General features: G+C 42.8%; 1 protein-coding gene and 1 long non-coding RNA gene across 3 annotated transcripts in view; one reads left to right on the top strand and one right to left on the bottom strand.

Moving 5' to 3' along the window:
* Positions 1 to 9,140, bottom strand: part of Tlcd3a (TLC domain containing 3A) — a 28,217-nt gene that overhangs the window by 11,921 nt on the left and 7,156 nt on the right. The gene's annotated exons all lie outside the window — the stretch shown is intronic.
* Positions 2,491 to 9,044, top strand: LOC126492399 (uncharacterized). Its single transcript, XR_007589579.1, has 3 exons — positions 2,491 to 4,306; positions 4,853 to 4,896; positions 7,854 to 9,044. It is a non-coding gene; the product is annotated as an uncharacterized lncRNA (long non-coding RNA).

A 9,140-nucleotide genomic window follows, 5' to 3' on the forward strand; every position in this document is an offset into this window, starting at 1 on the left:
CCCTTTAGGTGAACACCCACAAAAGCCACATGGCAGAAATGAGGGTGTGGCTAGGAAGAAATTAATCACTCTCCTCTTAGTTTCTCCTGCGCTCTGCACTCAATAAACACCGGGTCAGTACAGCCCTGCCCTGATGGCCGCCTGTTGTTTGCGCAGGTGGTAGTGACTATCTGGGAGGAATTCATGGCCGATGCACTGAGGCTGGGTTCAGAGAACCTGAATCCTGTTCTGGCTTTGGAACTAACTAATAGCTGTGTAACACGGAGAAAACAACTTCAGCTCTACTATAACATGGTGTGTGTGTGTGTGTGTGTGTGTGTGTGTGTGTGTGTGTGTGTGCGTGTGTGTGTGTGTGTGTCTCTACCTGCTCACAGGGTGGCTTGGACAACCAAGTCGTGAATCAGAACTTCATGTGCTGGGCACAACAAGGGATTATTGTTCCTGGCTGCCCGAAGCACAGTTCTCTGCTGTTAAACTTCTCAGTAAGTACTCTGGCTTGAGTGCGGGACACCTGGAGAGGCTTGTGTGGAAGGCAGGGTGCTTAGTACAGTAATGTGGAGAGGTTGGCCCTTCGGCTCTGACCTTATCCAGGGATTAATCCACAGATGAACTTAGAGCTTAGTGGACTGCTGGGTGTGCTGGGAACTTTAGGAGGGAGGGCTTAGATATGAGGTCACCATAAGGCTGTATTTTATTTGAGAACTCTCTCTTTCTCTCCCTCCCTCCCTCTCCTTCTCCCTCTCCCTCTCTGGATCCCTCCCCCCCCCCCAATGAATGAGCAGTTTTGCTAGGCTGTGTACTCCCTTCTTCTCCACAAGCCTGAGCACAGTGGTGCCAAATGACCCTGAGCAGAAACTCTGAAACTGTGAGCCAACACGAATCCTCCTTTAGGATTGCCTTGACCTTTTTGGGGTTTTGGTTTTTACAGTGACAGAGGCTGACTAACATAATAAGCACCTGTTAGATTAAAGATATCTTTGATTGGCCTTAACCTGCCTAAACCAGTTCCAGACTTTGGCTTCCTGGGTTCTAGCCTGGTCTATTTGCAGAAGCAAACAGCCAGTCCTCTAGGAAGCAAGGTCACACCCCGGGTCCATGGTTTCTGTATACAGTGTCCAGAGCCACACACCACAGGCAGTCTTAGCTCCTGTGCACTGGGATCCTGTCGATAACACCATAACTTCCACAAAGAGCTGCTTATAAAGTGCTTGCCTTTGGCTATTCGTTCCTACTTTGGGGACTTTCACATACATGTTTCTTTGTAAAAAGTGAAAAATATAGATTGCTAAGCAAGCACTTCTGAATTCATGCTTTAAAATTGTTCAAGGACATTGAGCCAGTGGGGAAATTACCTTGAAGTGAGAAGAGCCAGAAAAATTCCTATGCACAGATTCAGCTGCCTTCCTGAATTAGAAAAAAAGACTAACAAGATTGGATGTCTTCATTTTCACAGGTAACTCCACAACAGGGTGACTGTTTGCTTAAGTCAGATGACATTTTGTATTGTTTTCTGATTATAAAGTGGATTATATTAAAAAATAAAACATTCCCATTACAGATAATAATCCCAAACAATAAAGCCATGTTTTGGTAGAATTCTCCGCAGTCATATTCTTCGTTTTATTTATTTTATTTTTTGAGACAAGATCTCTCTATGTAGCCCAGACTGGTCTGGAGCTCTCTATGTAGATCAGGCTGACCTCAAACTCATAGAGATATACTTAGCTGGACCTCTTGAGAGCTGGGATCAAAAGTGTGCGCCACCACCTGGTGTGGTGTGAGTTCTGGAGCTCGAACCCAGGACCTCGCATCTGCACAGCAGGCGCTTGATCAGCTGTGCACCTCTCCAGTCCTGTTTGTTTCACTATGTAGTCAGGTCGACCCCAAACTCTTAATTCTCCCGATTTAGCTAGCTGAGCACTAGAATTAAAGGCACCACCACACTGAGCTGACTGGCTTCCACCTTTATTCACAGACCGACAGAATCAAGGCTTCTTCTGTCTGGTAACTTTAATCTTAAAAATATAGTCCCTTCCTTACGAGCATCCGGCAACTGAGTGATCATCACTTGTCCTACAGAAAGCCAAGCTTCTTTTTAAGTAGCTAATTTGTTCTTTATACAAGCAGAACTCCACCAGTGTGTAGGAAGTAAGTGGTATATTTACTTCAGCACTTGATATTTAATGAAGAAACAAATGAAGAAAAAGCCATTCTTTATGAGGCAAAGTCTACAGCTTTTGCTACACACAGCTAATTTTAAACATAAAAGTCATATTTTACCAAAACTGCAGGTAAGTGGCTCAAAACTAAATACAGGGTTGAAAAAGCTGATTAGCTATAAATACTTAGACATCTTAAATTTTCTTTTGTGTGTGAGTGTTTTGTCTGCATGAACAGGGGACCACATGTATGGCTGGTGCCTGTGGAAGTCAGAAGACATCGTTTCCCCCAGAACTGGAGTTACAGATGATTGGGAGTCCCCATGTGAGTGTTGGGAACTGAACCCAGGTCCTCTGCAAGAGCAACAAATGCTCTTAACTGCCGAGCCATCTCTCCAGCCCATAAATATTTAAACTCTTATTTGGGGAGGAGCCATCATAGAGAGCAGCAAGAGCCTCAGCAGCAAGATCACCATGGGGGTGGGGGGTGAATGTGGCCACGCTGATGGGGCTCAGAGAGTGTAAAATGGTCAGTTCACAGATTGAACTGTGAGGTGGGAGCCAGGCTGATATACCTTTACCCACATTGCCAGGAAGCATGAAGGAGCTGTCTGGCAGAGGCCTTACAAAGATCTGGAAAGTTTTAAGTAGTATTAGTGCAGGGTGCAGGCCAGAGAGCCTGCACTAATCAAGGTGTTGCTCCCCCCTCAACCCATGGTTTATTTTGTTTCATTCTGAGGTTTTATCTTTGCCTTGATGGTACTTCATGTTTTCCTATATTATCATTATCGTGTGTATGAACCATGTATACATGCTCAGGTGCACGTCAAAGGGCAACCTTCAAGAGTCTGTTCTCTCCTTCCACTGTGGATTCCAGGGATGGAACTCAGGTAGTTAGGCTTGTAAATACTTTCTTTACCCACTGGGACATCTCACCAGGCCTTGCATATGTTCTTCTATGTTGACTGTCAAGTGCAGTGCTCACTCTATCTGCCGCTGGCTGTTTAATTTCTACTATTAGTGCTTTAGACACAGGGTTTCCCTGTGTAACAGCTCTGGGTGTCCTGGAGTTTGCTTTGTAGACCAGGCTGGCCTTGAACTCACAGAGATCTGCCTGTCTCTGCTTCTGGAGTGCTGACATTAAAGGTGTGCACCACCACAGCCTGGATACTATTAGCACTTTTATAAAACTATAATTTCCGCTATAATAGTGTATGTGTATAATAAACTCTCAGAAGAGCATCAACACTACAAAGAAAAATATTTATTGAGATCACTGTTTTCTACTAACATTAATTTAGCAAGAAAAATAAAAAATCAGTTGAAACACAGTAAGATGGCTAGATACAAGATCAGTATACAAATATAAATGGTTTTCCATATGAACAATGAATATCAATTAGAAAATACAATGGAAGAAGGACTATTTAAAACTTGGTTAGCTGGGCTTAATGGTATGTGGTGATATTTTGTTTGTGCTCTAACAAATAAAGCTTGCTAGAAGATCAGAGAGTGGAGCTAGCCACTAGTTAACCATAGAGGTCTGGAGGTCTATACAGACAGACTGGAAGTGATATGGCTTGGTGGAGAGAGGAATATAAGGTGAGAGGAGACAGTAGCTCGCTCCTTTTATCAGCTGAGGAGTTAGCAAGTAAGAGTTGGCTGTGGCTTATTCCTTTGTTTCTCTAATCTTTCTGCATTTCCCCCATATCCAGCTCCGGGATTTTAATATTAAGACCAATTAGAACTCGTGCAACAGTGGCTCACACCTTTAATCTCAGCACTCAGGAGGCAGAGGCAAGCGGATTTTTGTGAGTTCAAAGCCAGCTTGATCTATATATATCGAGTTCCAGAAAAGCCAGGGCTACATAGAGACACCTAGTCTCAAACAAACAAAAAATGGTATAAAACAGTCTAAGTGTGACAGCAAACACTTATAATTCTAGCACTTGGGAAGCAGAAACAGGAGGATCAGTATTTTGGGGGTATTATAATCTAATTACATTTCTCCCTCTCCTTTCTTCCCTCCAAACCCTTCAATAGACTCTTCTCTACTCTCCTTCAAATTCACGACCTCCTTTTCCCCTTGGAGGATCAACTTCCTAAGATCATCATTGGTTTCATGTTGAGTTGAAGACCAGTCTGAGGTACCTGAGATACTGACCCAAACCCCCATGCATACATATACTGTATGTGTGTGTGTGTGTGTGTGTGTGTGTGTGTGTATAGACTAGTTTTAGATCTAACAGAAATTATGCAAGATTTATATGAAAGCAACTGTATAACTTTACCAAATAGATGAATGCCTGAGCAAATAGACAACGTGGCCCTATAACAAAAGATTCAATATTATAAACATTGATTTCCCCTAAATTGATGTATAAACTCAATGTGATCTCAATCAAAACCCAACTTTTGCAAATTAGAGATAATGAATTTTTTTTAAAAGCCAAGAAATACTTGAATTGAGTAAAAGGGCATGGGGAAAGAAAAGGAGTTTGGCTAGAATATATCAAAACACTCCACAACCAATCATAATTGAACCAGTAAGGAAGAAGCAAAGACATCAAGGGAACAAGACAGTCTTGAATGGTTTTTGTTTTTCTGAGACAGGATTCTGTGTATCTTAGATTGGCCTCCAACTCATGTAGCCGAGGATGACTTTGAACGTTACCCTCCTGTCTCTGTTCCAGGATCACAGCCTGTCCCACCAGGTTTCAAGCCAGCACTTTACCAAGTGAGTTACATCTCCAGCCCTGTTTTTTTTTTGTTTTTTTGTTTTTTGTTTTTTGTTTTGAGACAGGATCACAAATGGGCCACGTTGGTCTGGATGTGTAGCTGAAGACGACTTTGAACTCCTGATCTTTCTGCTTCTACTCCTGAATATTGGGATTACGGATATGCTATGCTACTCCCAGTTTATGGGGTGCTGAAGACTGGGCCCACAGTTTTGTACAATACATGCAGGCCAGTGTTCTACCAACTGAGCTACAACCCAGGCCCAAATGTATTTGTGGCAACTATGTCAGAACTAGCTAGAAAACTATAGAAATCATTAACTTCCCATCTGGAAAACTCCTAATTCTAACATTACAAGTTGAAATTTGTTTGTTTGAGACATAGTTTCACTCTGTAGCCCAGGCTGGCCATCCTCTTGCCTCCGTCTCTCGGGTGGGGAATTGTGGTATGAGCGCCCAAGTGGGGCACATTTTGTGGTATCAGGGATTGAACATGAGCCTTGTACACACTAAGCAGGTGAGCTTAGCCTCAGCCCTGGAAGCTGAATAGCCCATCATGAGTCATGTCCTCCCAGAGCCTCCCAGTGGGCACTCCTTGGGAACTAAAGGAAGGACTAAGACGAGGCCATATTAATTAAAGTGGAGCCTACCCTGAGACAATGATTAGCCCAAGAATCTCCTTGGAACAGACAGGGAGGGGAAAGTGGTGCGAGACAGGAATGCCGAGACTGTAGGCAGTCGAGGCCCAGAGCTGCTGCTAGCCCAGCTGCTGGGGAGGGATGCTGTGGGAAGGCATCGCCCTCAGAGCCTCCAAGATGGAGCCAAGCCTCCAACATGCTGTTTCAAGGCTCTGGGCTCTACGACTGTGAACAAATGTCTATAGTCATTATTCCCAGCTATGGCCACGCATTGTGCCAGCTCTAGGAAACAAATGCAACACTGCCACACACTAGGAAGAAAGAAGTTCCCGGTGTACTAAACATTAAACACTAAAGACAGGCGAAGACATTTCAAAAGTTATTTTTATAATTTATAGGCTTGAGAAAATTTTCCCAAGAAAGATAAAACCCAGATGTGGAAAAAAAATAGATGTGACAGAGTAGGATGAACAGATTTGTATGCATCTAAAATCAAACAGTGGGGCCAGGGAGATGGCTTAGCTGCTTAACGTGCTTGCCACCAAGCCTGGCAACCTGAATTCCACCTCCGGGCCCCACATGGTGTAGAGAGAACCGACTGCCACACTGAGTCCTCTACACACGCGCGCACACACACACATGCACACACACTCGTTTGTATGCAAGCAAGCAAGCACACTCACACACACACACACACTCGCTTGTATGCAAGCAAGCAAGCACGCACGCACACACACACATACTAATAAATATCTTTAAAATTTTTACGAATAGTTATTCAAATTATAAAGACCAGAGATAGAAGAAATGCAAACAAGCTAATACAAACTTTATAATATTTAAACCATCGATACTATCTGGTATGCTAAGGATGAAAAGATAGGCATTCTATTATAGTGCTAATGTAAGATAAATATACATTAAAAGAATTTTTGTGCCAGGCAAGTGGTATGTACTTCTAATTCCAGGAGCAGCACTTGGAAGGCTAAGGCAGGAGGATCATGAATCTGAGGCCATCCTGGGGTAAACAGTAAGAACTTGTCTCAAAACAAACAAAAAAAAAAAGAATATTGCCATAGTAGCAAAAATATTTTTAAAACTCTAAATAACTAGTACTATGGCGATTAAATATTTTTCAGTATGTTCTAACTATGGAATACTATATTTATCTGTAGATATTAAAAAGAGAACTGTGAATAGGGTGTACCTCTGTGGTACAATGCTCATGTAGCCTACATGAGCCCTTGAGTTCCACCTTCTCCATTGGAGAGACAGAAAAAGAGACAGCCAGACAGCCAGACAGACTAGGCCAACTATACAGAAAAGGATTTCCAGAATATACTAAGGGGGATAAATGGATGAGAACAAATTACTGAACAATAAACGTTATGCATATAATTTGTGGCCACAGTGGTTAAAATGTGATGGGCGCCCGCTGTGGTGTATAATCATAGAAGGCTCACCGGGAAGAACATCTAACTGCTGGCAGTGTTGCCTCTGCAGAAGGCTGCACACGAGCTGGTTCTGAGTGTGTATACGTGATGGTGGAATGAAGGAGGACTTCTTCATTTTCTTCCATGTTCTATGAGTTTTTCCAATAAATGTGACTTGCTCTTTATTATGTAAGTAGGAGGGAAAGACAAAATAAGCGAAAGTGATGGAGCAAGTTAGCAGGATGCTGGAAAATACTTTTCAGTATCGTGTCCATGTGTTTTGAAATCTAGTTAGAAAATGGACTTTAGCACTTCCAGAACAGACACACGCATAGCACGTGCTTTTGCCAGCCATGAGGGTCTCATCATTTTCTGAGGTGTGAAAACATCATATAAGTGCCTATGAAGAAATCATTCTGATTTTTCCAAGAAGGCTGGAATAGGAGAAGTCCAAAGACGAACAGTGCTCAGACAGGCGCATAGCCAACCTTGGTGTCAGGCCCCTCATTTTATTACCCTGTCTCATCTCCGGCACTAGGGTAAAGGCTAAGGAATAATATACATGGAAACATTTAGTCATGCACTAAATACCGTCTGCACTCACTCTATTTTATTGCTCCCAAACCGTTTGCTATTGAATAGTATAGTGTGCTGTCGTGTCTGCCCGCAAGCTGCTAAACTATAAACACAGCATGTTAAGTGTGCAAGGCAAAAGAAGAGAAAACAAAGAAAAACTCAGAAAAAAGCAAAGCTAAGATTTTATAGGTTGTTGAGAATGTGTGACTGTCACGAAGGAGCAAAGTCCATGTTTTCTGATATTAAGGATTTAGAAACCAAGTGAGATGAATGTGAGAATGGCCTCTTTTCTTTTTTCTTTTTGAGAAGGTGTCTCATGTAGGCTGGCCTCAAATCCACTATGTGGCTGAGTATGACTTAGAACTTCTGATCTTCCTGCCTTGGAATTACAGGTCTGTATCACAGTGCTTGGCTTTTTGGGCTGCTGGGATCTCAAGGGAGTAATGCATCAGAATCCAGCAGGCACTGGGCTGAAGACATAGCTATACACAAAGGTCTGAATTCAATCTCCAGCATCCCATAAAAACAGATGTGGTAGTGCACACCTGTAATTCCAGTACATGGGAGGAGGTAAAGGTAGGAAGATCAGAGGGCCAAGATCACCTTTAGTTCCATGGGGGCTTTGAGGCCCACCTAGAGTACATAAGATATTATGTTTTATCTTTCTGTTGTTTCTTTGTTTGTTTTTGAAGAATTCAACAGGTGGAAAAAGATCCAAAGAAACAGAAAAGAAGGTCTGAAATAGCCATAGTACTGGTAAGAAATTGAAGGGCTCATTGGTTTGTTTGGTTTGGGGATAGAACCCAGGACTTCATGCATACTAGGCAAGTGCTCTACCACTGAGCTACCTCCCCAGCTGAGCTGCCAGCCTAGCCTGTAAGTGATTTTTGTAGAAGAAATTACTCTACTATTGTAGCTCTACTGCAATGATTGCACTAATTAACATCAATTTTATGAAGCAAGTGTTTTTTTATACTTAAGTCTACAACTTGCAAAAATGGGGCAGTCATTCTCATCTATACAACTGTTACTTGAATGAGGATGTGGAAAGTGATCTCAGTGTAGCCAATGGGAAGTCTAAGTTTGAAACATCTGGGAGCTTGCATATATGCATGACTGAGTGCCTCTGTTGTGACCGTGGGAATGGGAGCTGCTGAAGCTAACTGGAGATTATGATCTTCTTTGCAAGAATGGGCATGCACAGTGAGCCACAGTACCAATCAAAACAAAACTGGTGTCTAGGATGTAACATTTGGAACCATCCCAATGTCAATCAAAACAAATGCCAAGGTGTTACGTTGGATTCAAGAATAATGGACAGAAAAAGAACCGGTTATCATGACAAGCCATGAACTAAAACAGCTGGTAAAGACAGAGATTGGCTGGGTGTGATGGGTTAGGCATGATGGCTCACACGTTTAAATTCCGGCATTCAGGAGGCAGAGGCAGGCAGATCTCTGTGAGTTCAACGCCAGTTTGTTTAAGTAGTGAGTTCCAGGACAGCCAGGGATACAAAGTGAGGCCCTGTCTAAACAGAGAGAGAGAGAGAGAGAGAGAGAGAGAGAGAGAGAGAGAGAGAGAGAGAGAGAGAGAGAG

The sequence above is a fragment of the Alexandromys fortis genome, unplaced genomic scaffold (assembly GCF_014885135.2).
Source record: "Alexandromys fortis isolate MF-2015 unplaced genomic scaffold, M_Fortis_MF-2015_v1.1 scaffold_80, whole genome shotgun sequence".
In the NCBI taxonomy this organism is placed as follows: Eukaryota; Metazoa; Chordata; class Mammalia; order Rodentia; family Cricetidae; genus Alexandromys; species Alexandromys fortis.